This window comes from Neofelis nebulosa, chromosome 1 (genome assembly GCF_028018385.1).
Source record: "Neofelis nebulosa isolate mNeoNeb1 chromosome 1, mNeoNeb1.pri, whole genome shotgun sequence".
NCBI lineage: Eukaryota > Metazoa > Chordata > Mammalia > Carnivora > Felidae > Neofelis > Neofelis nebulosa.
Window position 1 is genome coordinate 233351650 of NC_080782.1, and position 24173 is coordinate 233375822.

The following is a 24173-nucleotide window of genomic DNA, read 5'->3' on the forward strand; positions in this document are numbered from 1 at the left end:
GGCCTGTCAGCTTGCCTTATGCTCCCTCATCAATATATACATAACAAGTGTAATGCACAATATATATGTTATATATTCATACACACACACACGCATGTTCAACCAAGGTTGTAGTACCTATATTTTTTGGTTTTCTAGTTTCTGTGCTTGATCCTTTGGCATCTTAGGGTCTTGCAGACCCTGGAGAACTGCCCCCTCCAGGGCTGCTAATTCCTAGAGAAAGTAAATGATTTACCTGTAAATGTGCCTTTCATATGCAAGCCAATTAATCCAGTGCCAACCGCCCCCGCCCATCACCTCCTGTATCTAGCTCTTATACCTCTATCCTCCAAACTACTGTCCAGCTATCCTAACCAACCTAAGATACCAGAGAGCTCAAGAAAGCCCCTGTACCCTAGAGCTCCCTGAAATTATTCAAAGTAGCCAATACCATGCCTTGTTATACTATTTGCTTTGTTTTTCCCACAGAAACTACAGTAAAGACTCTTGCCCACATTTTCCCTGCCTCCTGACCAACCACGGTGCTTCCCCATGTGGCCCTGCATGATGTGCCAAGCACCCTGTTTCTAGGAGTCTGTAAGTATAAAAACTTACTCTTTCATGACAGTCATGTCTGTGTCTATGTGTCTTGCCATGTCTGATCAAAACAAATGCTGGGTAGTATTAAAACAACGGTCTGCTAGTATTGACATTTACCAGTTAGAATCCCTCTCTCTGTTTACATGTCTTAACCAGTCCCATTTATATAATGTGTCTCAACTATTTCCTCTACATACATTTAAAACTACCCAGACATTACTGTAATTTTGGATTTAACCATCAGATATCATTTTGAAAACTCAGTAGGAAAATTACCCATATATTTAGTCTTTCTGCTATTTTTTTCATCCTTCCTGATATGGCAAGAGTGCTTCTGATGAGGGATCAAGGGGAAGGCTGAGGGTAAAACACAAGCTAACAACCCCCCCCCGCCCCTCCCCCCCCAGTGTGAGATATGTGCGATATTCCTCAGGGACTCCTGGATGCCCAAGGACAAAGAAAGGAAAGACAACAAATGATTAACTGATAGAGATCACAGTCATGCAGCGCATGAGTCTCCATCAGTTTACAAATGTTTTGGTAAATTATAAGAAAAAGGCAATCTTATTAATAGCCTAATCTACAGAAACCTGTAGGCTCAGTTTCCTGGAGCCCCACCATCACCCCTCCATAGGGATATGGGGAACAAAGGCAAGTAGGAAATGGCAGGTAAAATTAAATTTCTTTATAACCCACAGCTCATTGGCAACTACTTGAGGCAAATAAAGAGTATAATAACATTTCTCCAGGAATCTCCTAATGTTAATGTTAATGCCTTACTAGAGGAACAACAACCTTAGCTTGATAATAGCAAGGCCTCGGGTATCTTAGGAGTCCTCTTTAGCATATCAAAGTCCCTCTGGAGGCCTCCCTTTTGTCTTTACCTCCTTCCATTCCATCTTTTGTAACCAGTCACTATTTACAACCCCACTGCGGCTCTTCCTGCCCTTGGATCCTGTCCTGTGCTTTAATAAAATCACCATTTTTGCCCCAAAGACATCTTTAAGAATTCTTTCTTGGCCAATGGCCCTGGACCCTAAGAACACCCATCACCCCAAAACTTAATCTCTTCTATTATCATTTCCTTTCTGGAAGAAGAGAACTTCTTCTTACAGCACCTGGGATGTGTTGTGTCACTGCCTTCTGTTCCCCATGATGTTTAATGAGAACTTGGAGCCATTCAAATAGTTTTTCCATAGAGGTAGACGTCATTTTTTTCCCAAGATTGACTGTGGTGTGTTTTGGTCTGGTCTGATTCTTCGGGTATATCCTATTGGGGATTTGCTTAGCTTAGTGCATCTGTAGTTTTATATCTTTTGCCAATTCGGGAATTTTTCATCCAGCGTTTCTTTGAATACTTTTTGAATTTCACCGTCTTCCCCACTCCTTCTGAGACTCCTATGGCAAAAAATATTTGATCTTGCACTATAATCCCACAGGTCTGAAGCTCTGTTCATCTTTTTTTTTTTAAGTGTATTTTATGTGTGTCATTAACATTGGGTAATTTCTGATATTTCTAATATTGTTCTACTTTTATATTCACTGATTCTTTCATTCTGTTTATTTGGCCTTGGAGCCCATCCACTATGTGTTTTACTTATATTTTCTTAGTTTTAAATTTTTATTTGGTTATATTTAGTATCTTCTATTTCTTTGGTAAGACTTTCTATATTTTTCCATTTTTTTTCAAGAATGCTCGCAATTGCTCATTGAAGCATTATTGTAATAACAGCTTTAGAAATCTTTGGAAGATAATTCTGACATTCCTGTCATCTTGTTTGCATGTATTGGTTGAGTGTTTTTGGTTTTGGTTTTCCTAATTCAAGTTTAAATTTCCCGATTCTTTGTATGACAAGCTCGTGATGTTTTCATTGAAATCAGGATATTTTAATATTGTGTTATGATATTTTGGATATTTTAGGATTAAATATCTATTAATAGAAGGATTAAAACCTTCTATTTTAGCCGGCTCCCTCTATACTACATTAGCAAGAGAAGAGGGGAAAGGTGATCCTGCTGCATTACTGCCTGCTGGAGTAGAAGTGTAGGTTTCCCACTGGGCGTCTGTTGACAAACAAGGGGATGAGAGTCTTCTAGTTACTGGAGTCAAGGGGTGGGAGCTTCTACTCTCTGAACAGTATCTTCAGATAACACTCTGGCTGAGAAGGTTAAGAGTGTCTCATTTCTGCTCCCCCCATGGCCTCTAATTCTATCACAGGGGAATATGAGTTTTGGGGATCACTCTCATTCTCTACTAGGCCTCCTCCAACATTATCCCTGTGTGTGGGAGAAGAGGAACTTCATTACTTCTCTGAGAAAATAGAATTCCAGTCTCCCCAGTGACACCATGGGGCTGAGTGGGCCTTCAGAATATCCTGGGGATGAAAATCCCATCTTTATACTTAGCTTTCTTTCATAACACACCATGGTGAGTGTCTTGGGGGTACCTTATTACAGCATAGCAAGGATGGAGGTCTGAGTTTCTCACTCTGCCTTTGTGTGCAAGGATGAGTGGGTCTCTGCCATATTTTCTGTGGTAGTTGGCTAGAGTAGAGAAATTAATATCTAATAGTTTTTAGTCATACTAGGCTTTCCCTTTTCCTGTTTTTTGTTTTTGTTTTTGTTTTTTGTTTTTTGTGTTGTTGTTTGGTTTGGTTAGAGAGGGCTTTTCTTTCCTGCACTTACTGGTGTTTCTGGGTTGCCAGCTACATTGGCATTTGTTTTTAAAATAAATGTTTATTTTTCCCATTAAGTTATGAAGGTTTTTTTTTTATAGGAAAGCCCAACTTTGCTTTTTAAAATTTACTTTGGAATCTTAGGTATTTGTCATTTAAATAGCTATTAATCAACTGAGAAGGAACTTTTGAAGGCAGGGGCTGTGTCTTATTGACTTTTCTCTCTGGAGTCTGGCAAAGCACCTAGAAATCCCACAGATATTTAAGAAGTTGAATTGAATTCTAATAATTCATTAAAATATATGATGAATTCATGCAAACAGTAAATATCAACAGAGGTAAAGGAGAGAAAAATGGCTTCCAGCAGGGGTTTTTAGTGAAATGTACCAACAAGGTAGAATTTGAGCTCCGCTTTAAAGACCGTGTTAAAATTTTAGAGGCAAAGATGGAGAGGAAGATCATTTCATTTAGATGTAGGGTGAAGGTAGGTTCAGACACAGAAAAGCACCAGGCATTTTGGAGCCATTTTGTAGTTAAAAGGCTTATGAAGACAAATAGTTAAAGCTGAAAATGCATGTTGCAGCTGACTAGGGAACTGTATTTTATTCTATGTGCAATAGCGATCCATTGTAGGCTTTCAGGAAATGCTTCCTTAATGTGTAAACACCACAGGAGCATTATTCCATATGTGATTGATGGTACTTCATTCTATGACATCAGGCACTTACAACTGAGACCAGCTTTTGCTTCATCATCTTGCTAGTATTTTTAAGTAACAAATGCACTTTTTTAGTCTTGGATCTTATTATGAATAATGTCCTACCACAACAAAATAAACAAAAAACCCTTCATATTACAAAATTTGAATAACCTATCCTTTATAATAAAAGCATACAAAACCTTAAAGGTGGAACAAAATCTATTCAGTATCATGTCCTACTGGTGGTGTGTTATTGAATGTAATGACCTTTTAAAGTTTGAAAATTAATTAGTCTCTTTTTCCTACTGAAAGCAGATTTTGAAAGCCAGACAGCATATACTGGTGGTTAAAATCTTGGACTCTCCCTCCGACTGCCTGGGTCTAAATGCCATCTCTGTTACAGCCATATAAACTTGAACAAGTTATTTAAACTCTGTAAGCAAGAATTCATTCATCTAATAAAATGAAGTTAGCCATTTTATTTGTTTTCTGTTACTGTGTAAAAATTATTGCAAGTATGGTAGCTTAAAGTACATTTCTTCAAGTTTTTTATTGTGGTAAAATGCATAAAACTGACCATCTTAACCATTTATAAGTGTACAGTAAAGTGTTATTAAATGCATTCATGGTGTAATACAACCATCAGCAGTGTCCATCTCCATAAATCATTTAATCTTGTAAAAACAAATGTTGTATTATTAAACAATAACTTCCCATTCCCCCATCTCCAGACAAACACTGTTCTACTTTCTGCCTCTATAATATTGACTACTTCAAGTACTTCCTATAAGTGGCATCATATAGTATTTGTCTTTTTGTGACTGGCTTCTTTCACTTAGCGTGATGTCCTCAAGGTTCACCCATATCACATCATATTGCAGAATTGTGTTCCTTTTTAAGGCTGAATAATATTCCATTGTATGTATATACTGCAGTTGGCTTATCCATTTATCAATTGATAGACTCTTGGCTTGCTTCTACATTTTAGCTATTGTAAATAATGCTGCTGTGAACATGCGTGTACAAATATCTACTTGAGACCCTGCCTTTAATTCTTTGGCAATCCAGAAGTGGAACTGTTGGATCATTTATTTAGGAATTCTGTTTTTAATTTTGGGGGCAACTACCATACTGTTTTCCATAGCAACAATACCATCTTACATTCTTACCAGTAGAATAAAAGGGTTCCAATTTCTCTATATCCTAGTCAACACTTATTGTTTTGTTCTTTTGATAGTAGCCATTTTAATGGATCTGAGAAGCATCTAACTGTGGTTTCGATTTGGATTTCCCAAATGATTGGTGATAATGAGCATCTTTTCATGTGTTTATTGGCTACCTGTATATCTTTTTTAGAAAAGTATTTACTCCAGTACATTACCCAATTTTTAATTGGATTGTCTGGTTTTTGTTGTTGAGTTTTAGGAGTTCTCTACATATTCTAGATATTAATCCTTGTTACCAGATATAAGGTTTGTAAATATTTTTCCTGTTCTGTGAATTATACTCTGTTACAGTGTCTTTGATGCACAATTTTTTAAAAATTTTATAAAGTCCAATTTTTATGTTTTGTTACTTGTGACTATGGTGTCATATCCAAGAAATATTTGCCACATCCAATGTGGTAAAGTCTTTGTCCAAGAGTTCCTCTTCTTCTAGGAGTTTATTGTTTTGGGTCTTACATTCAGGTCTTTTATCCACTTTGAGTTAAGTTTTCTACACAGTATCAGGTAAGGGTCCAACTTCATTCTTTTGTATAAGGATATCTAGTTTTCCCAGAACCATTTGTTGAAAGGACTGTTCTTTCCCCGTTGAACAGTCTTGGCACCCTCATCAAAAAATCATTTGACTATAGGATGAGGGTTTACTTCTGGGCTGTCTATTCTATTCCATTGGTCTATAGTTGTCTCTATGCCACCTCCATTTTGGTTTGATTGCTATCATTTGTACTCAGTTTTGAAATCAATAAGTATGCGTCTTCCAGTTTTGCTCATTTTTTTTTTTAATTTTTTTTTTCAACGTTTTTTATTTATTTTTGGGACAGAGAGAGACAGAGCATGAACGGGGGAGGGGCAGAGAGAGAGGGAGACACAGAATCGGAAACAGGCTCCAGGCTCCGAGCCATCAGCCCAGAGCCTGACGCGGGGCTCAAACTCACGGACCGCGAGATCGTGACCTGGCTGAAGTCGGACACTTAACCGACTGCGCCACCCAGGCGCCCCCCAGTTTTGCTCATTTTTAAGATTATTTTACTCAAAATCTCCTAAGATTCCATATGGCTTATAGGCTGCATTTTTCCATTTCTGAAAAAAAAATACGAAAAAGTCATTGGGATTTTGATAGGGATTACATTGAATAGGTAGATCACTTGAGTAGTATTAACATTTTAACAACTTTTTTTCTAATCCATTAACATCGAGTGTTTCCATGTATTTATGTCTTCTTTAATTTCTTCCAGGAATGTTTGCAAGTTTTCATTGTACAAGTCTTTCACCTCCTTAGTTAATTCCAAAGTATTTTATTCCTTGTGATATTATGGTGACCGGGACTGTTTTTGTAATTTCCACCTCAGATTGTTCATTGATAGTGTATAGAAATGCAACTATTTTTATCTTTTGGCTTTATATCCTGCTACTTCATTAAATTCATTTACTAATGCTAACAGTTTTTTTTGTGGAATCTTTAGAGTTTTCTACATATAAGGTCATATCTGTGGACAGATATAAATTTAATTCTTCCTTTCCAATTTGGAAATTAGAAAATTATTCTTGCCTCCTTTCTCTGGGTAGAGATTCCAGTACTATGTGGAATAATATGGTTAAAGAAGGCATACTTGTCTTGTTCCTGATCTTAGAGGAAAAGCTTTCAGTCATTCACCATTGATTAAAGTGCTCACTGTGAGTTTTTCATATATATCTTTTATTATGTTAAGATAGTTTTTTCTATGCCTCATATTTTGTGTTTTTATTATGAAAAAGTGTTGAATTTTGTCAAATGCTTTTCCAGCATCAATTAAGATTATCATATTTTTTTTTCCCTTTATTCTGTTAATGTGGTGTATTACATCAATTGACTTTTATTGAACCATACTTGTATTCCAGGAATAAACCCAACTTGGTCATGGTGTATAATCATCTTAATATGCTGCTGAATTCAGCTTCTTAGTTAGTTGTATAGCTATTTTTCTGTAAATATCCATAAGGGATATTGGTCTGTAGTTTTGTTTGTTTTTTGTAGTGTCTTCATCTGGCTTTGGTATCAGTGTAATGCAAGTCTCATTGATTGAATTAAGAAGTGTGCCCTCTTCAATTTTGGGGGAAAAGTTTGAGTAGAATTGATATTAATTCTTCTTTAAATGTTTGGTAGAATTTATCAGTGAAGCCATCAGACGTACAGCTTTCCTTGTGAGATTTTTAATTATTGATTCAATTTGCTTCCTGGTTGTAGATCTATTCACATTTCTATTTCCTTGTGCAGTCTTAGTAGGTTTTGTGTTTCTAGGAATTTTTCCATTTCTTCTTGGTGATCTGACTTATTGGCATGTAATTATTCCTAGTGATCTTTTATAATTCAATTTATTTCTACAGTATCAATAGTAATGTCTAAACTTTCATTTCTAATTTTAGTAACTTGAAATTTTTGTCCATTTTTATTAGTCTAAGTAAAAGCTAGTCAATTTTGTTGATGTACTTAAACCAATTTTAATTTTTTTTCTACTCTTTTTATTTATTATTTATTTCCATCTGTTCTGATCTTTATTATTTCCTTCCTTCTGCTAGCTTTGGGTTGTTTTTCCCCCCTAGTTCCTTAAGTTGTAAAATTAGGTTATTTGAAACGTTCTTGTTTTTTAATGTAGGTGTTTATAAATACGTTTTCCCACTAGTCCCACTTTCACTTGTCCCTTAAGTTTTGGTATGTGTGTTTTCATTTTAACTTATCTAATTGGTTTATTTCTTGTTTTACTTATTTACAATTTTTATTGAGGTATAATTGAAATATAGTATTAGTTTAGGGTGTATAGCATAATGATTTGGTATTAGTATACACTGTGAAATGATCACAGTAAGTCTATTACCATCCATCACCTTGCAAAGTTATAAATTTTTTTTCTGATGAGAAGACTATTTAAGATTTAATCTCTTGGCAACTTTCAAATATGCACTATAGTATTATTGACTATAGTCAATACATTGCATCCCAGGAATTTTTTTTTAAGTTTTTATTTTAATCAGCCAGTGTTCCTCACAAACAGGGTACTCCTTAACCCTCATCACCTGTTTCACCAATCCCCCCACCTACTTCCCCTCTGGTAACCATCAGTTTGTTCTCTGTATTAAGAATCTGTTTCTTAGTTTGTTTCTCTTTCTTTTCCTTTACTCATTTGTTTTGTTTCTTAAATTACACATACGAGTGAAATCATATGGTATTTGTCTTTCTCTGACTGACTTATCTCACTTAGCATTATACTCTCTGACACCATCCATGTCATTGTAAATGGCAAGATTCCATTATTTTTATGGCTAAATAAAACTCCATTGTGTATACACACCGTATCTTCTTTATCCATTCATCAGTCAGTGGACACTTGGGGTGCTTCCTTATCTTGGCTATTATAAATAGCTGCTGTAAATTTAGGAGCACACGCATCCCTTTGAATTAGTGTTTCTGTACTTTTTGGGTAAATACCCAGTAGTGCAATTGCTGAATCATAAGGTAGTTCTGTTTTTGTTTCCAGATTTTTTTTATTTATATGAGAGAAAGACAGCATGCCGATGAGCACATGCACACAAGCAGGGCAGAGGGAGAGGGAGAATTCGAAGCAGGCTCCACACTCAGCACAGAGTCTGATGTGGGGCTTGATGCCATAACCCTGGGCTCATGACCTGAGTTGAAATCAAGAGTTGGTTGCTCAACTGACTGAGCCACCCAGGCACCCCAAGGTGGTTGTATTTTAAACTTTTTGAGGAACCTCCATAATGTTTTCAAGAGTGGCCGCAGTAGTTTGCCTTCCCACCAATAGTGCAAGAGGGTTCCTTTTTCTCCACAGCCTCACCAACACCCGTTGTTTCTTGTGTTGTTGATTTTAGCCATTCTGACAGGTGTGAGGTGATATCTCATTGTAGTTTAATTTGCATTTCCCTAATGATAAGTGATAATGAGCATCTTTTCATGTATCTGTTGGTCATCTGTGTGTCCTCTTTGGAGACATGTCTGTTCATGTCTTCTGCCCGTTTTTTAACTGGATTATTTGATTTTTGGCTGTTGAGTTGGATCAGTTCTTTTTTTTTAATTTTATTTAAATCAAAGTTAGTTAACATATAATATAATAATAGTTTGGGGAGTAGAATTTAGTGATCCATCACTTACACAGAACACCCAGTGCTCATCCGAACAAGTGACCTCCTTAGTACCCATCACTCATTTAGCCCATCCCCCTACCCACCTTAGTCTGTTCTCTGTATCTAAGAGTTTCTTATGGTTTGCCTGCTTCGCTGTTTTTATTTTATTTTTCCTTCCCTTCCCCTATGTTCATCTGTTTTGTTTCTTCTTTTATTTTTTTAAGCTTATTAATTTTTGAGAGAGAAAGACAGAGTGTGAGCAGGGGAGGGGCAGAGAGAGAGGCAGACACAGAATCAGAAGCAGGCTCCAGGCTCTGAACTCTGAGCTGTCGGCAGAGCCAAACATAGGTTTCAAACCCAGGAGCTTTGAGATCATGACCTGAGCTGAAGTGGGATGCTTGACCGACTGAGCCACCCAGGCACCCCCATCTGTGTTGTTTCCTAAATTCCACATATGAGTGAAATCATCTGACTTTCTCTGATTGGCCATCTGGATGCCTTTGGAAACTGTCTGTTCATGTCCTCTGCCCATTTATTTACTGGATAATTTGTTTTTTGGGTGTTGAGTTTGATGATTTCTTTACAGATTTTGGATACTAACCTTTTATCTGACATGTCATTTGCAAATATCTTCTTCCATTTGGTAGGCTGCCTTTTAGCTTTGATTATTGTTTTCCTTCACTGTGCTTTTTATCTTTTTTTCTTAATTTTAAAAAATGTTTATTTTTGAGGGAGAGAGGCAGAGTGTGAGCAGGGGAGGGGGAGAGAGAGAGAGAAACACAGATCCAAACCAGGCTCCAGGCTCTGAGCTATCGGCACAGAGCCTGACGCAGTGCTGAAACTCATAAGCTATGAGATCATGACCTGAGCTGAAGTCGGATGCTTAACCAACTGAGCCACCCTGGTGCCCCAGAAGCGTTTTATCTTGGTGAGGTCCCAATAGTTCATTTTTGCTTTTGCTTCCCTTGCCTCCAGAGACATGTCTGGTAAGAAGTTCCTGCAGCTGAGGTCAAAGAGGTTGCTGCCTGTTTTCTCCTCTAGGATTTTGATGGTTTCCTGTCTTACATTTAAGTCTTTCATCCATCTTGAGTTTATTTTTGTGTATGGTGTAAGAGAATGGTCCAGCTTCTTTCTTCTGCATATCTCTGTCCAGTTTTTGTAACACCGTTTGCTGAACAGACTGTCTTTTTTTTCCATTGGATAATCTTCTCTGATTTGTCAAGGATTAGTTGGCCATACATTTGTGGGACCATTTCTGGGTTGTCTATTCTGTTTCATTGATCTATGTGTCTGTTTTTGTGCCAGTACCATACTGTCTTGATGATTACAGCTTTGTAATACAGCTTAAATCTGGAATTGTGATGCCTCCAGTTTTGGTATTCTTTTTCAGGATTGTTTTGGCTATTGGGGGTCTTTCCATACAAATTTTAGAATTGTTTGTTCTCGTTCTGTGAAGAATGCTGGTATTATTTTGAAGGGGATTGCATTGGATGTGTAGATTGTTTTGAGTAGTATGGAAATTTTAACAATATTCTTCCAGTCCATGAGCATGGAATGTTTTTCCATTTCTTTCTGTCTTCTTCAGTTTCTTTATAAGCTTTCTATTGTTTTCAGCACACAGATCTTTTACATCTTTGGTAAGGTTTATTCTTAGGTATTTTATGGTTTTTGGTGTAAGGATAAATGGGATCAATTCCTTGATTTCTCTTTCTGTTGCTTTATTATTTGTGTATAGAAATGTCACTGTAAATTGATGTTATATCATGTGACTTTGCTGAATTCATGTATCATCAGTTCTAGCAGTTTTTTGATGGAGTCTTTCAGGTTTTTCACACAGAGTACGTGTCATCTACAAAGAGTAAAAGTTTGACTTCCTCCTTGCTGATTTGGATTTCTTTTCGTTGTCTGATTGCTGAGGCTAGGACTTTCCCAGCACCATTTTTGAAGAGACTGTCTTTTGCCATTGGATCTTCTTTCCTGCTTTGTTGAAGATTAATAAACCATTTAATTGTGGGTTTATTTCTGAGTTTTCTATTCTGTTCCATTGGTTTATGTGTCTCTTTTTTTGCCATACCATACTGTTTTGACTACCACAGCTTTATAATATAACTTGAAGTCTAGGATGGTGATGTTTTCAGCTTTGCTTTTCTTTTTCAAGATTGCTTTGGCTATTCAGAGTCTTTTGTGTTTCCAAACAAATTTTAGGACCGTTTGCTCTAGTTCTGTGAAAAATGCTATTGGTATTTTGATAAGGATTGCATTAAATATGTAGATTTCTTTGGGTAATATAGAAATTTTAATAATATTTGTTCTTCCAATCCATGACAATGGAATCTTTCTATTTGTGTCATCTTCAATTTCTTTCATCAGTATTTTATAGTTTCCAGAGTACAGGTCTTTGGTTAGGTTTATTTCCAGGTACCTTATTATTTACAATTGTATTGAGGTTTTCTTCATTTCTCTTTCTGCTGTTTCATTATTGATGCATAGAAATGTAACATATTTTTGTAGATTGACTTTGTATCCTGCAACTTTACTGAATTCATCTAACAGATCTAACAGTTTTTTGGGTGGAATCTTTCAGATTTTCTATATATATATATTATCATGTCGTCTGCAAGTAGCAAAACTTTTACTTCTTCCTTACTGATTTGGATGTCTTTTATTTCTTTTTATTTGAGTGTCATGGCTAGGGCTGCCAGTATTATGTTGAATAAAAGTGGTGAGAGTGGATATCTTTGTATTGTTCCTGCCCTTAGGGGAAAGGCTCTCAGTTTTTCCTTATTAAGGATGATGGTAGTTGTGGGTTTTTCATATATGGTCTTTATTGTATTGAGGCATATCCCCTGTAAATCTACTTTTTGAAGGCTTTTGTCATGAATGGATGTTTTAACTTGCCAAATGCTTTTCTGTGTCTCTTGACATGATCATATGGTTCTTCTCCTTTCTCTTATTTATGTAATGTATCATGTTGATTGATTTGTGGATATTGAGCCACAGCCATACTTGCAGCTCAGGAATAAATCCCACTTGGTCGTGGTGAATGATTTTTTAAATATATTGTTAGTGTCGTTTTGCTAGTATTTTGTTAAGGATTTTTGCATCTGAGTTCATCAGAGATATTGGTCTGTAGTTCTCTTTTTTTTGGTCTGGTATCTTTATCTGGTTTTGGTATCAGGGTAGTGCTGGCCTCATAGAATGAATTATAAGTTTTCCTACCTTTTCTATTTTTTTGGATAGTTTGAGAAGAAGAGGTTTTAACTCTTCTTTAAATGTTTGGTATAATTCATCTATGCGGTCATCTGTTCCTAAACTTGTGTTTGTTAGGAGTTTTTTGATTACTGATTCTGTTTCTTTGCTGGTAATTTTTCTGTTCTAACTTTCTATTTCTTCCTGTTTCAGTTTTGGTAGGTTGTATGTTGTATGTTTACAGGAATTTATCCATTTCTTCCAAACTGCCCAATTTGTTGGCATGCAGTTTTTCATAATATTCTTTTATAATTGTTTGTATTCATGTGGTATTTGTTGTTATTTCTCCTTTCTCATTTGTGATTTTATTTATTTGGGTCCATTTTCCTTTTTTCTTGAGAAGTCTGGCTAGATGCAGTCAATTTTATTGATTTTTTTCAAAGAAGCAGTTCCTGGTTTCATTGATCTATTATTTTTTTTAGTTTCTGTATCATTTACTTCTCTAAACTTTATTATTTCCTTCCTTCTGTTGGTTTTAAGTTTCGTTTGTTGTTCTTTTTCTAGCTTCTTTAGGCATAAGTTAGGTTGTTAGAGATTTTTCTTGCTTCTTGAAGTAGAGCTGTATTGCTATGAACTTCCCTCTTAGAATCACTTTTGCTTCATCCCATATGTTTTGGATTGTTGTGATTTCATTTTCATTTGTTTTCATGTAGCTTTTTATTTATTCTTTTGACCCATTCATTGTTTAGTAGCATGGCATTTAACTCCCATTTATTTGTAGTCTTTCCAGATTTTTTCTTGTGTATGACTTCTGGCTTCACTGCACCGTGGTCAGAAAAGGTGTGTAATATTTCAGTCTTCTTTAATTTGTTAAGGATTGTTTTGAGGGATAACACGTGATCTCTTCTGTAGAATGTTCCATGTATACTTGAAAAGAATGTGTACTCTGCTGTTTTAGGATGGAATGTTCTGAATATATCTGTTAAATCCACCTAGTCAAGTATGTCATTCAAAGCCACTGTTTCCTTATTGATATTCTGTTTAGATGATCTGTCTTTTGATATAAGTGGGGTGTTAAAATCCCCTAATTTTATTGTATTGTTATCAGTTAGTTCCCTTATGTTTGTTATTAACTGTTTTATGTGCCTTGGTGCTTTCATGTTGGGTGCATAAATACTTATAATTGTTTTATGTTCTTTTTGGATTGTCCCCTTTATTATTATTTAATGTCCTTCTTTGTCTCTTGTTACAGTCTTTGTCTTAAAGTCTGTTTTGCCTGATATAACTATTGCCACTTTGATTTTCCTTTGACATCCATTTGCGTGATAAATGTTTCTCTGTACCCTCACTTTCAATCTGCAGGTTGTCTAGGTCTAAAAAGTGTGTATTGTAAGCAGCAAATAGATGAGTCTTGTTTTTGATCCATTCTGTCACCCTATGTCTTTTGGTTGGTGTTTCAGTCCATTTACAATGAAAGTAATTATTGACAGGCATGCATTTATTCACATTTTATTATTAGTTTTGTGATTGTTTCTAAAGATTGTCTCTGATCCTTTCTTGTTTTGCTCTCTTTCATGGTGTCCTGGTTTTCTTTAGTGATATAGTTGGATTTCTTTCTCTTCATTCTTTGCATATATATTAGTGTTTTTTGATTTGTGGTTAACATTAGGTTTGTATAGAACATCTTCTGCATATAGCAGTCTCTATTAAGTTGATGTTCACTTAAATTGCAACCCATTCTTTACCTTTCTCCTCCCCACATTTTAGGTATATGGTGTCATATTTTACAGCCTTGTATGTTGGGAGTTCCTTGACTGATTTTTTACTGAAATATTAATTTTTACTGCTTTTAAGTTTCCGACCTTCATACTGTCATTTTTGGTCTTTTCTTGGTATTCAAATTCCCCTATAATATTTCTTGCAGGACTTGTTTAGTGGTCATGAAGTGCTTTAGTTTTTGTTTGTCTGGGAAACTCTTATCTTCTATTCTGAAGGATAACCTCACTGGATAGAGTATTTTTGGCTGCAGATTTTTCCCATTTAGCACTTTGAATATATCCTGCCACTGCTTCTGGGTTGGAAAGTTTCTGCTGAAAATTCACTGATAGCTTTATGGAATTTCTTTTGTATATAACTGTCTTCTTTTTCTCTTGCTGCTTTTAATATTTTTTCTCTGCCACTGTATTTTGCCATTTTAGTTACAATATGTCTTGGTGTGGAACTGCTTCTGTTGATTTTCTTGGGGATTCTCTGTGCCTCCTGGATCTGGATATGTTTCCTATCACATATTAAGAAAATTTTCAGCTATTATTTCTTCAAATAAATTATCTGCCCCCTTTTCTCTCTTCTTTTTCTTCTGGGGCTGCTATAATATGAATGTTATTACATTTGGAGCCACTGAGTTTCCTAAGTCTATTCTTGTTTTGCATAATTATTTTTTCCATCTTTTGTTCACCTTGACTACTTTCCATCGCTGTCTTCTAGGTCATTAATTCATTCCTCTGCTTCTTCCAGCCTACTGTTCATTCCATCAAAGGCGTTTCTCATTTTGTTTATTGAGCCCTTTATCTCTGCTATGTTATTCCTTATCTCTGTGTTAATGATCTTACTGATGTCCCCTATTCTTTTCTCAAGTCCAATGAGTATCCTTATGATCACTTCTTTAAATTCTCCTTCAGGTATGTTACTTATACCCATTTTTCTTAGACCACTGGCCATGGCCTTGTCCTGTTCTGTCATTTGGACAAATTCCTCTGTCTTCTCATTTTGTCTAAGTCTCTGTGCATGTTCCTGTATGCTAGGAAAGCCAGCTACATCTCCTGTTCTTGATGGCTATGACTTTATGAAGAAGATGTCCTGTAGTGCCCTCGGTGTAGTGTCCCCTGCTCCCCAGGGCCTGGCGCTTCCAGGAGTGTCCAGTGTGTGCTGCTTGCACTCTGTTATTGTGTTCTGGCCATTTTATCCTTCAGGCCAGCCATCTGCAGAGGCTCTCTTTGCCAGTTGTGGGAATTGTGGGGCCCCTGTCTTGAATGTGGCAAGTTTTAACTAGTTGTGCTATGGTATGCTTATGAAATGAGACCTGTCACTGCTGCCCCCAGAACCAAGGCTTCTCAAAACTCCCTGGCCAAGAGATTCAGTATTGGCAGGGATTTGGGCTGATTTTCTGGGAGAGAAGGCCTGACTCACTGGAACCGAGGCAAGCATGACTGGGAAGGTGGTGCTTCCAGTGTGTAAGGTTGGGGTTTGATGTAAGAAAGTTAAGTAGTGAGTGTTAGCACTGTGCAACTTCTTGCAGGAGGCCCTGTGCTTATGCTGAGGGGCAGGGGAGGGAAATGACATCTGCCAGTTCTTTATTCCTGGAGAGGTCTCTCTGTGAACACTGCCTCTCTGGGATGTACTCTGAAATGAGCAACTAACCTCCCCACTCTGTGCCCCAGGTACTCTTCAGATTGCTGTTTCTATGCTGTGTGTCTGTAGGCTGTTCGCCCTCCCTTTTCTCCAAGAGCAGTCCCAATGTCCTCCGAGCTGTCTTAGAGCTAAGCATGCTGACCTTTAAAATGCCAGGCTTTAAGTCCCACCAGTTGCAAGAACTAATGAAATATGGGCCCTCTTGCTTTCCAAGCCAGTTTCTGTGGGGATTCCTCTTCCCTGTATGCTCCCCTATATGGTAGTCTGTTTCTTGCCCTTTTCCTCACCCATGGTTACCTCCCCACCTCAATGGCCACAATCTGTTTCTCTCCCAAACCTTGCCTCCACATTTCCTACCTTCTTCAATGTGGCCTCTTCTCAACCTTTAGTTGTAGAGTTTGTGCTGCCAGCCTTCAGGTCGATTTCTGGGGGTTTTAGGATGATATGATAATTATCTATTTGTATTTGTGGGACAAGGTGAGCCTAGGGTCCTCCTACTCCACTGCCGCCATCTCCTCTCCTCATGACTTATTTTATAATGGAAAGTTTATACCTCTTGACTCCACCCATTTTACCCACCTTCCCAACCCTTCTCCCCTCTGGAAAATACTATTCTGTACAATATATCTGAGTATTGCTTTTTTTCATTTTGTTTGTTCTTTGTTTTGTTTTTTAGATTCCACATATAAGTGTAATCATATGATATTTGTCTTCGACTTATTTAACTTAGCATACTTTCAAAATCCATGTTATCAAAAATGGCAGCATTTTGGTTTTTTTAAAAACTGAGTACTATTCCATTGTGTGTGTGTGTGTGTGTGTGTGTGTACATCCCACACCTTCTTTATTTTTTTTTTTTTTTAATTTTTTTTTTTTTTAATGTTTTTTATTTATTTTTGGGACAGAGAGAGAGACAGAGCATGAACGGGGGAGGGGCAGAGAGAGAGGGAGACACAGAATCGGAAACAGGCTCCAGGCTCTGAGCTGTCAGCCCAGAGCCTGACGCGGGGCTCGAACTCACGGACCGCGAGATCGTGACCTGGCTGAAGTCGGACGCTTAACCGACTGCGCCACCCAGGCGCCCCCCACACCTTCTTTAATCATTTGTCCATCAATGGACACTTGCTTCCAGCTCCCATATCTTGAATATTGTAAATAATCCTGCAGTGAATATAGAAATGCATCTATTTTGTCCAGTTAGTGTTTTTGCTTTTTTTCAGATAAATACCCAGAAGTGGAATTACTATATTATATGGTATTTCTATTTTTAATTTTTTGAGGACCCTCCATACTGTTTTCCATAGTGGCTGCCTGAATTTACATCCCACCTACCGTGCACAAGCATTCCCTATACTCCACGAGACTCGTTATTTCTTTTTTTGTCTTTCTGATAATAGCCATTCTAACAGGTGTGAGGTATTATCTCACTTTAATCTTGGTTTTTATTTCCCTGATGATTAGTGATTATGAGCACCTTTTCATGTACTTATTGACCATCTTGTGTGTCTTTGTTGGAAAAATGTCTATTCAGATATCCTACCCATTTTTAAATCAGATTGTTTGTTTTTCTTCTTTTGAGTTGTATTTATTCTTCAAATATTTTATATATTAATCCACTATTGGATATGTAATTTGCAGGTATTTTCTTCCATTGCATAGGTTGCCTTTTGGTTTTGTTGATTGTTTCTTTCACTACGACAAAGTTTTCTACTTTAATGTAATCCCATTTGTTTATTTTAGCTTTTGTTGTCATTGCCTGAAGAGACTGTTCACCTTAAATAATGCTAATATCAATTCAGAGAACTTACTGCCTGTGCTTTCTTCTAGATTTTGTAGTTTTAAGTTTTACATTGAAGTCTTTAATTCATTTGAAATTTATTTTTGTATATGGTATAAGATAGTAGTCCAGTTTCATTATTTTGATTGTAGCTGCCCAGTATTTCCAAGAAAATTAAAGACACTGTCTTTTCCCCATTGTATAATCTTGCCTCTTTTGTTGTAGATTAGTTGACCACATACATATGGATCTATGACTGGGATCTCTGTTCTGTTGATCCATATGTCCACGGTTGTGCTTGTACCATACACTTTTTATTACTATGGCTTCATAGTATATCTGAAATGTGGGATTGTGATACTTCCAGCTTTTTTCTACTTTCTTAAGGCCACTTGGGCTATTTGGCGTCTTTTGTGGTTCCATACCAATTATAGGATTATTTGTTCTAATTGTGTTAAAAATACTATTGTTGATTTTTATAGGCATTGCATTGAATCTGTAGATTGCTTTGAGTTGTATTGACATTGTAACAATATTAGTCCAAAAGCATGATAGATATTTCCATTTGTTTGTGTCATCTCCAGTTTCTTTCATCAATGTCTTATAGTTTTCAGAGTATAGGTCTCTCATCTCCTAGATTAAATATATTCCTAGGTATTTTATTCTTTTTGATGTAATAGTAAACGGTATTGTTTTCTTAATGTTTCTGCTACTTCATTATTAGTATATAGAAATATAACACATTTCTATGTATTACTTTACTGTATTGACTGAAATCATTTATTAGTTCTGTTAGTTTTTTGGTGGAGTCTTCAAGGTTTTCTATATATAATATTATGTCATCTGCTAATAGTGACATTTTTATTTTTTCTTTTGATTTGGATGACTGCTACTTCTTTTTCTTGTCTGATTGATACAGCTAGACTTCTACTATTATGTTTCTTATCTTATTCTTGATATTAGAGAAAAAGTTTTCAGTTTTTCACCATGGAGCATGATATTAGTTGTGGGTTTTGCCATATATGACCTTTATTATGTTGAGCTTTTCTCCCTTTAAACCCACTTTGTTGAGAGTTTTTATCATCAACAGATGAACTTGTCAAATGTTTTCTCTGCATTTATTGAGATGATCATATGGTTTTTAACCTTCATTTTGTCAATGTGATGTATGGCATTCATTGATTTATGGATATTGGACCACCCTTGCATCCCTGGGATAAAACCCATTTGATTATAGTGAATCATCTTTTTATTTTCATTGTTGAATTCAGTTTGCTAATATTTTGTTGAGGATTTTTTGCATTTATGTTCATCAGGAATGTTGGCCTGTAGTTTTATTTTTTCTTTTCCTTTTTAAATTTTTTTTTCTGTAGTGTCTTTGCCTGGCTTTGTATCAGGATAATGCTGGACACATAGAATTAATTTGCAAGTTTTCATTTCTCTTCTATTTTTTGGAAGAGTTTGAGAAGAATAGATATTAAGTCTTTGATTCAATTTCATTACTAGTAATTGACTTGTTCAGATTGTCTACTTCTTCTTGACTCAATTTCAGAAGATTTTATGTTTCGAAGAATTTATTTCTCCTAGGTTGTCCAGTTTGTTGGCATATAGTTTTTTGCAGTATCATAATTTTTTGTATTTCTGTGGTGTTGATTGCTACTACTCCTCTTTCATTTCTGATGTTATTTATTTGACTCCTCTCTTTTTTCCATGTAAGTGTGGCTAAAAGTTTACCAATTTTGTTTATCTTTTCAAAAAACCAGCTCCTGGTTTTATTGATCTTTTCTGTTGTTTTATTAATCATTTTCATTTATTTCTGCTTGATCTTTATTATTTTCTCTCTTCTACTGACTTGACTTAGTTTGTTCTTCTTTTCCTAGTTCCTATAGATGTGACATTAGATTGTTTATTTGAGATTTTTCTTATTTCTTTTGGTAGGCCTGTATCACTATGAATTTACATCTTATAACTGCTCTTGCTACATCTTATAGATTTTGGAAAGTTATGTTTCTATTTTCATTTGTCTCAAAATATTATTTTTATTTCCTTTTTTCTTTATTGACCTATTGATTATTTAGTGGCATATTGTTTAGTCTCTGTATGTTTTTGTTTTTTCCCAATATTCTTCTTATAATTAATTTCCAGTTTCATATCATTGTGGTCACAAAAGATGCTTGATACAATTTCATTCTAGTTGAGTTTATTGTGACTTGTTTTTGACCTAACGTGACCTATCCTAAGTCCATCTGGTCTAATGTGCCCTTTAAGGCCAATGTTTCCTTATTGATTTCCTGACTAGATTATCTATTGATGTAAGTGTGTCATTAGAGTCCCCTACTGTTATTGTATTACTATAAATTTCTTCTTTTAGTTCTATTAATATTTGCTTTCTATAGTTAGGTGCTTCTGTGTTGGGTGCATATTTACAAACGTTTTATCCTCTTGTTGGATTGACCCTTTTATCAGTATGTAACACCCATATTTGTCTCTTACTATAGTCTTTGTTTTAAAGTCTATTTCCTCTGACGTAAGTAGAGCTGTCCCAGCTTTCTTTTGGTTTCCATTTGCACGAAACAGCTTTTTCCATCCCTTCGTCTTCAGTTCATATGTATCTTTACATCTGAAGTGAGTCTCTTGTAGGCAGCATATTGATAGGTCTTGTTAAAATCCATTCAGCCACTTTATGTCTTTTGATTAAAGAATTATTTCATTTACATTTAAAGTAATTCTACATAGGTTAGTACTTCTGCTATTTTGTCTATTGTGTTCTGGCTGTTTTGTAGTTCCTTTCTGTTCCTTCTTCTCTTGCTCTCTTCTCTTGTGGTTTGATGACACTCGTTCGTATTATGCTCAGATTTCTTTCTCATAATCTTTTCTTTGTCTACTATTGGTTGTTACACTGTAGTTACTATGAGGGTCACATATAAGAACCTGTATATATATAATAGTGTATTTTAAGTTGATAGCAACTTAATTTGAGCACATTCTAAAATACTACATTTTTACTCTTCCCACCATGTTTTATATTTTGTGTCCTATTTTACATCTTTTTATTTTATATGTCCCTTAACTAATTATTGTATAGTTATTTTAATACTTTTGTCTTTTAACTGTCATCCTAGTTTTATAAATGGTTAGTCCACTGCCTTTACTACATATTTACCTTTACCAGTGAGAATTATACTTTCATATGTTTTCTTATTACTAATTAGTGCCCATTTTTTAGAGCATAAAGAAGTCTCTTTAACATTTCCTATAAGGCTGGGTTTAGTGGTGATAAATTCCTTTAGCTTTTGCTTCTTCAGAAAACTCTTTAACTCTCCTTCAATTATGAATGACAACCTTGCTGAGTAGACTATTCTTTGTTGGGAGCTTTTCCTTTAAACACTGTATATCATGCTACTCCCATATTGCCTGATAAGTTTCTACTGAAAAATCACCTGATAGTCTTATGGAGGTTTCCTTGTATGTAACAAGTTGTTTTTCTCTTACTGCTTTTAAGCTTTTCATATTTAACTTTTAACTTAAATTTTTTTAAGTTTACTTATTTATTTTGAGAGAGACACAGAGAGACAGAGAGAGAGACCACAATCAGGAGAGAGGCAGAGAAAGAGGGAGAGAGAAAATCCCAAGCTGACTCCACTCCATCAGTGCAGAACCCAATGAGGGGTCAAACTCATGAACTGTGATGTCATGACCTGAGCTGAGATCAAGAGTTGGACACTTAACCAACTGTACCACCCAGGTACCCCTTAACTTTTGAAAAAAAAATTTAACGTTTATTTTTGAGAGACAGAGCATGAGAAGGGGAGGGGCAGAGAGAGAGAGACAGAATCCAAAGCAGGCACCAGGCTCTGAGCTGTCAGCACAGAGACTGATGTGGGGCTTGAACCCACGAACCATGAGATCATGACCTGAGCCGAAGTCAGACACTCAACCGACTGAGCTACCCAGGCACCCCATAACTTTTTAATTATGTCTCTTTGTGTAGATCACTTGGAGTTTATCTTACTTTGAATTCTCTGGGCTTCTTGGATCTGGATGTCTGTTTCCTTCCCCAACTTAGGGAATGTTTTAGCTATTATTTCTTTAAATAAGTTTTCTGTCCCGTTTTTTCTCTATTCTCTTTCTGGGACCCTAAGGACAGATCTTGCAAATGTTAATTCATTGGTGTTTTCCCATAGGTGCTTTAAGCTATCTTCATTTTTTAAAAATTCTTTTTTCTTTTTGCTGCTCCACTCGAGTAAGTTCTATTGCCCTGTGTCTAGCTTGGTGATCATTTCTTTTGCTTCATCTAGTCTGCTGATGAACCCTTCTAGTATATTTTTCAGTTAAGTTATTATATTCTTCATCTCTGTGATTTGTTTGGTACTTTCTAATATTTTCTTTGTTGAATTCTCACTGTGTTCATCCATTCTTCTCCAAAGTTCAGAGAGCATCTTTATGACCATTAATTTTATCTCTGCCAGGTAAATTATGTACTCTATTTCATTAAGATTTTTTTTCTGATGTTTTATCTTCATATTTTTGAAACATATTCCTCTGTTTCCTTATTTTTCTTGACTCTCTGTGTTTTCTTCTATGTAGTAGGTAAAATAGTTACCCCTCCTGTTCTTGAAGGAATGGCCATGTACAGGAGATAAAATTTATCATTTAAGCTTGTCCTTGCTCTTTGTTGTCTCCAAAATCTTTGTAATTGTCTATGAAGCCTGATTTCTTCTTTATAGATTCTAGTTGTTGAGGGTGTGCCAAGACCCGCCAGTGTTCCAAATGGAGGCGTCTTATTCAGCCCCTTGTTTCACATTTATTGGAAGCCAGTCCCTCAGGCAGCAGGCCTTAAAGTTTGCAAATAACTATATTTGTATGGGACTGTAATTGTAAATGCTGCACATCTCCAAATAGGGGGTCTGGAGATGTACCTTGGGCAACACTTGTAAAAACTGGGACTTCAGTCAAGTTTATAAGCTCCTTTCTGGGAGGTACTGCTGCACTGTAATAAGTCTGAGGTTGAGTACAAACATGTCACCCCCTGGCTTGTGTTTTTTGAGGATACCTCCATAGCCTCTAGATGTGTGGTACCCCTAAAGCCTGTTGAAGCTTCAGGACAGGTAAATAGGCCTTTTTTGTGGAAAGACTGGGAGTCTGCTGTCTGTGCAGTGCCCCAGGGATGGTAGCCTGGCGACAGCTTTCTCTCTGGTTCTTGCAGTCCCAGGAGACCCAGGAATGCATGCCCCTTGATCACCAGAGCCAAACAATCAAGGAGCATCCCTGTGTGGACTTCATGTACCTGCTGGCTTTAGCAAGACACCCAGAGATCACAGTGCTAGGGCACACTCCCTGGCTTCGGCAAGACACGAGAGAGTGCAGGGCTAAGACATACCTGCCAGCTTTAGTAGGGCAGAGAGAGAGAACAGGGCCAAGACATGCCTGCTGGGTTTAGTGGAGCAGTGGGGGAGTGTCGGACCAGGGTGTAGCTGCCAGTGTTAGCAAGGGAGAGAGAAAGAGCACTGGGCCAGGGCATACCCACTGGCTCTCGTGGGGTGGTAGGAGAGTGCACGGACTGTACAGGCCTCTCAGTATCAGCAGTGACACAAAAGTGACACCCACCCGTACCTTCATCCCCAAAGAGCGTCCCAACAGTCCCCTATCTCTCCAGCAGATGCTTTCAGATTAAAACATGAATCCACTTCACGTAGAGTCTAGGCATTTGTCACTGATGCTCTTGTGCTGGCCCCCAGGGTGAGCGAATCTGTACATGAGCCATTTAAGAGCAGTATCTGTGTTCCCCACAGCTTCGTGTATCTCTTGGACATAAGTCCCATTGGTTTTTAAAGCCAGACATTTCAGTGTATCTCTCCAGTGTAGGTCACAGGGTTATGGTGCCTGATGTGAAGCACAAACCCCTTGCTCTTTATGGAGGAGTTCCAGATTTGTGTCAGCTCTCCTAATTGTAGTTGTCACGCCAGCAGTTTTTGGGCAAGAACTTGTCTTTGCCTCTCCTATCCATCTTGATCTGGCCCTGTTAGCATTAGCGTTTAAGCTAGTTTTCAGGTCTGCTCTAGAGGGGATCGTTCCATATGTAGCTGTAGATTCAGTTTTTCTGTGGAAGTAGATGAGTTCAGGATCTTCCCATGCCACTATCTTGGACTGCCATCTCGTCTCTAAGTGTGGCACTTTAAAAAATGAAAAGGGGGAAAGCTATGGTAGCGGAGGCAGGTCTATATTTCAGATGTGATGCCACAGATTATATAGTTTTCACTATATCTTGCTCTTTCCAGCTATCTTTTTTAGACCCTTTGTAGTTTTCTTCTGTGTTTGAGATATAAAGTAACTTACAAGTGCATACATTACCTAAGGGTCACAAAATACAAAACAATGCATTAAAAGCCGTGAACGTTGTGCGGTGGGCAAATTTATTCTTTGGTATCTTCCCAGTTCCTTCTTAGTGTCTTCATGGGAATGGTATTATTGATATCTCTTATTTTTATGAGCTATCTTACTCCCTT

The 24173-nt window shown here is 36.7% G+C and overlaps 1 long non-coding RNA gene across 1 annotated transcript in view; it reads left to right on the top strand.

Moving 5' to 3' along the window:
• The first annotated feature begins 396 nt into the window (after positions 1 to 396).
• LOC131498208 (uncharacterized) overlaps positions 397 to 24173 on the top strand; it is a 59606-nt gene continuing 35829 nt past the window's right edge. Inside the window, exon 1 of the long non-coding RNA XR_009255346.1 lies at positions 397 to 576. This is a non-coding gene — a long non-coding RNA (uncharacterized LOC131498208). The remainder of the gene's footprint in view (positions 577 to 24173) is intronic.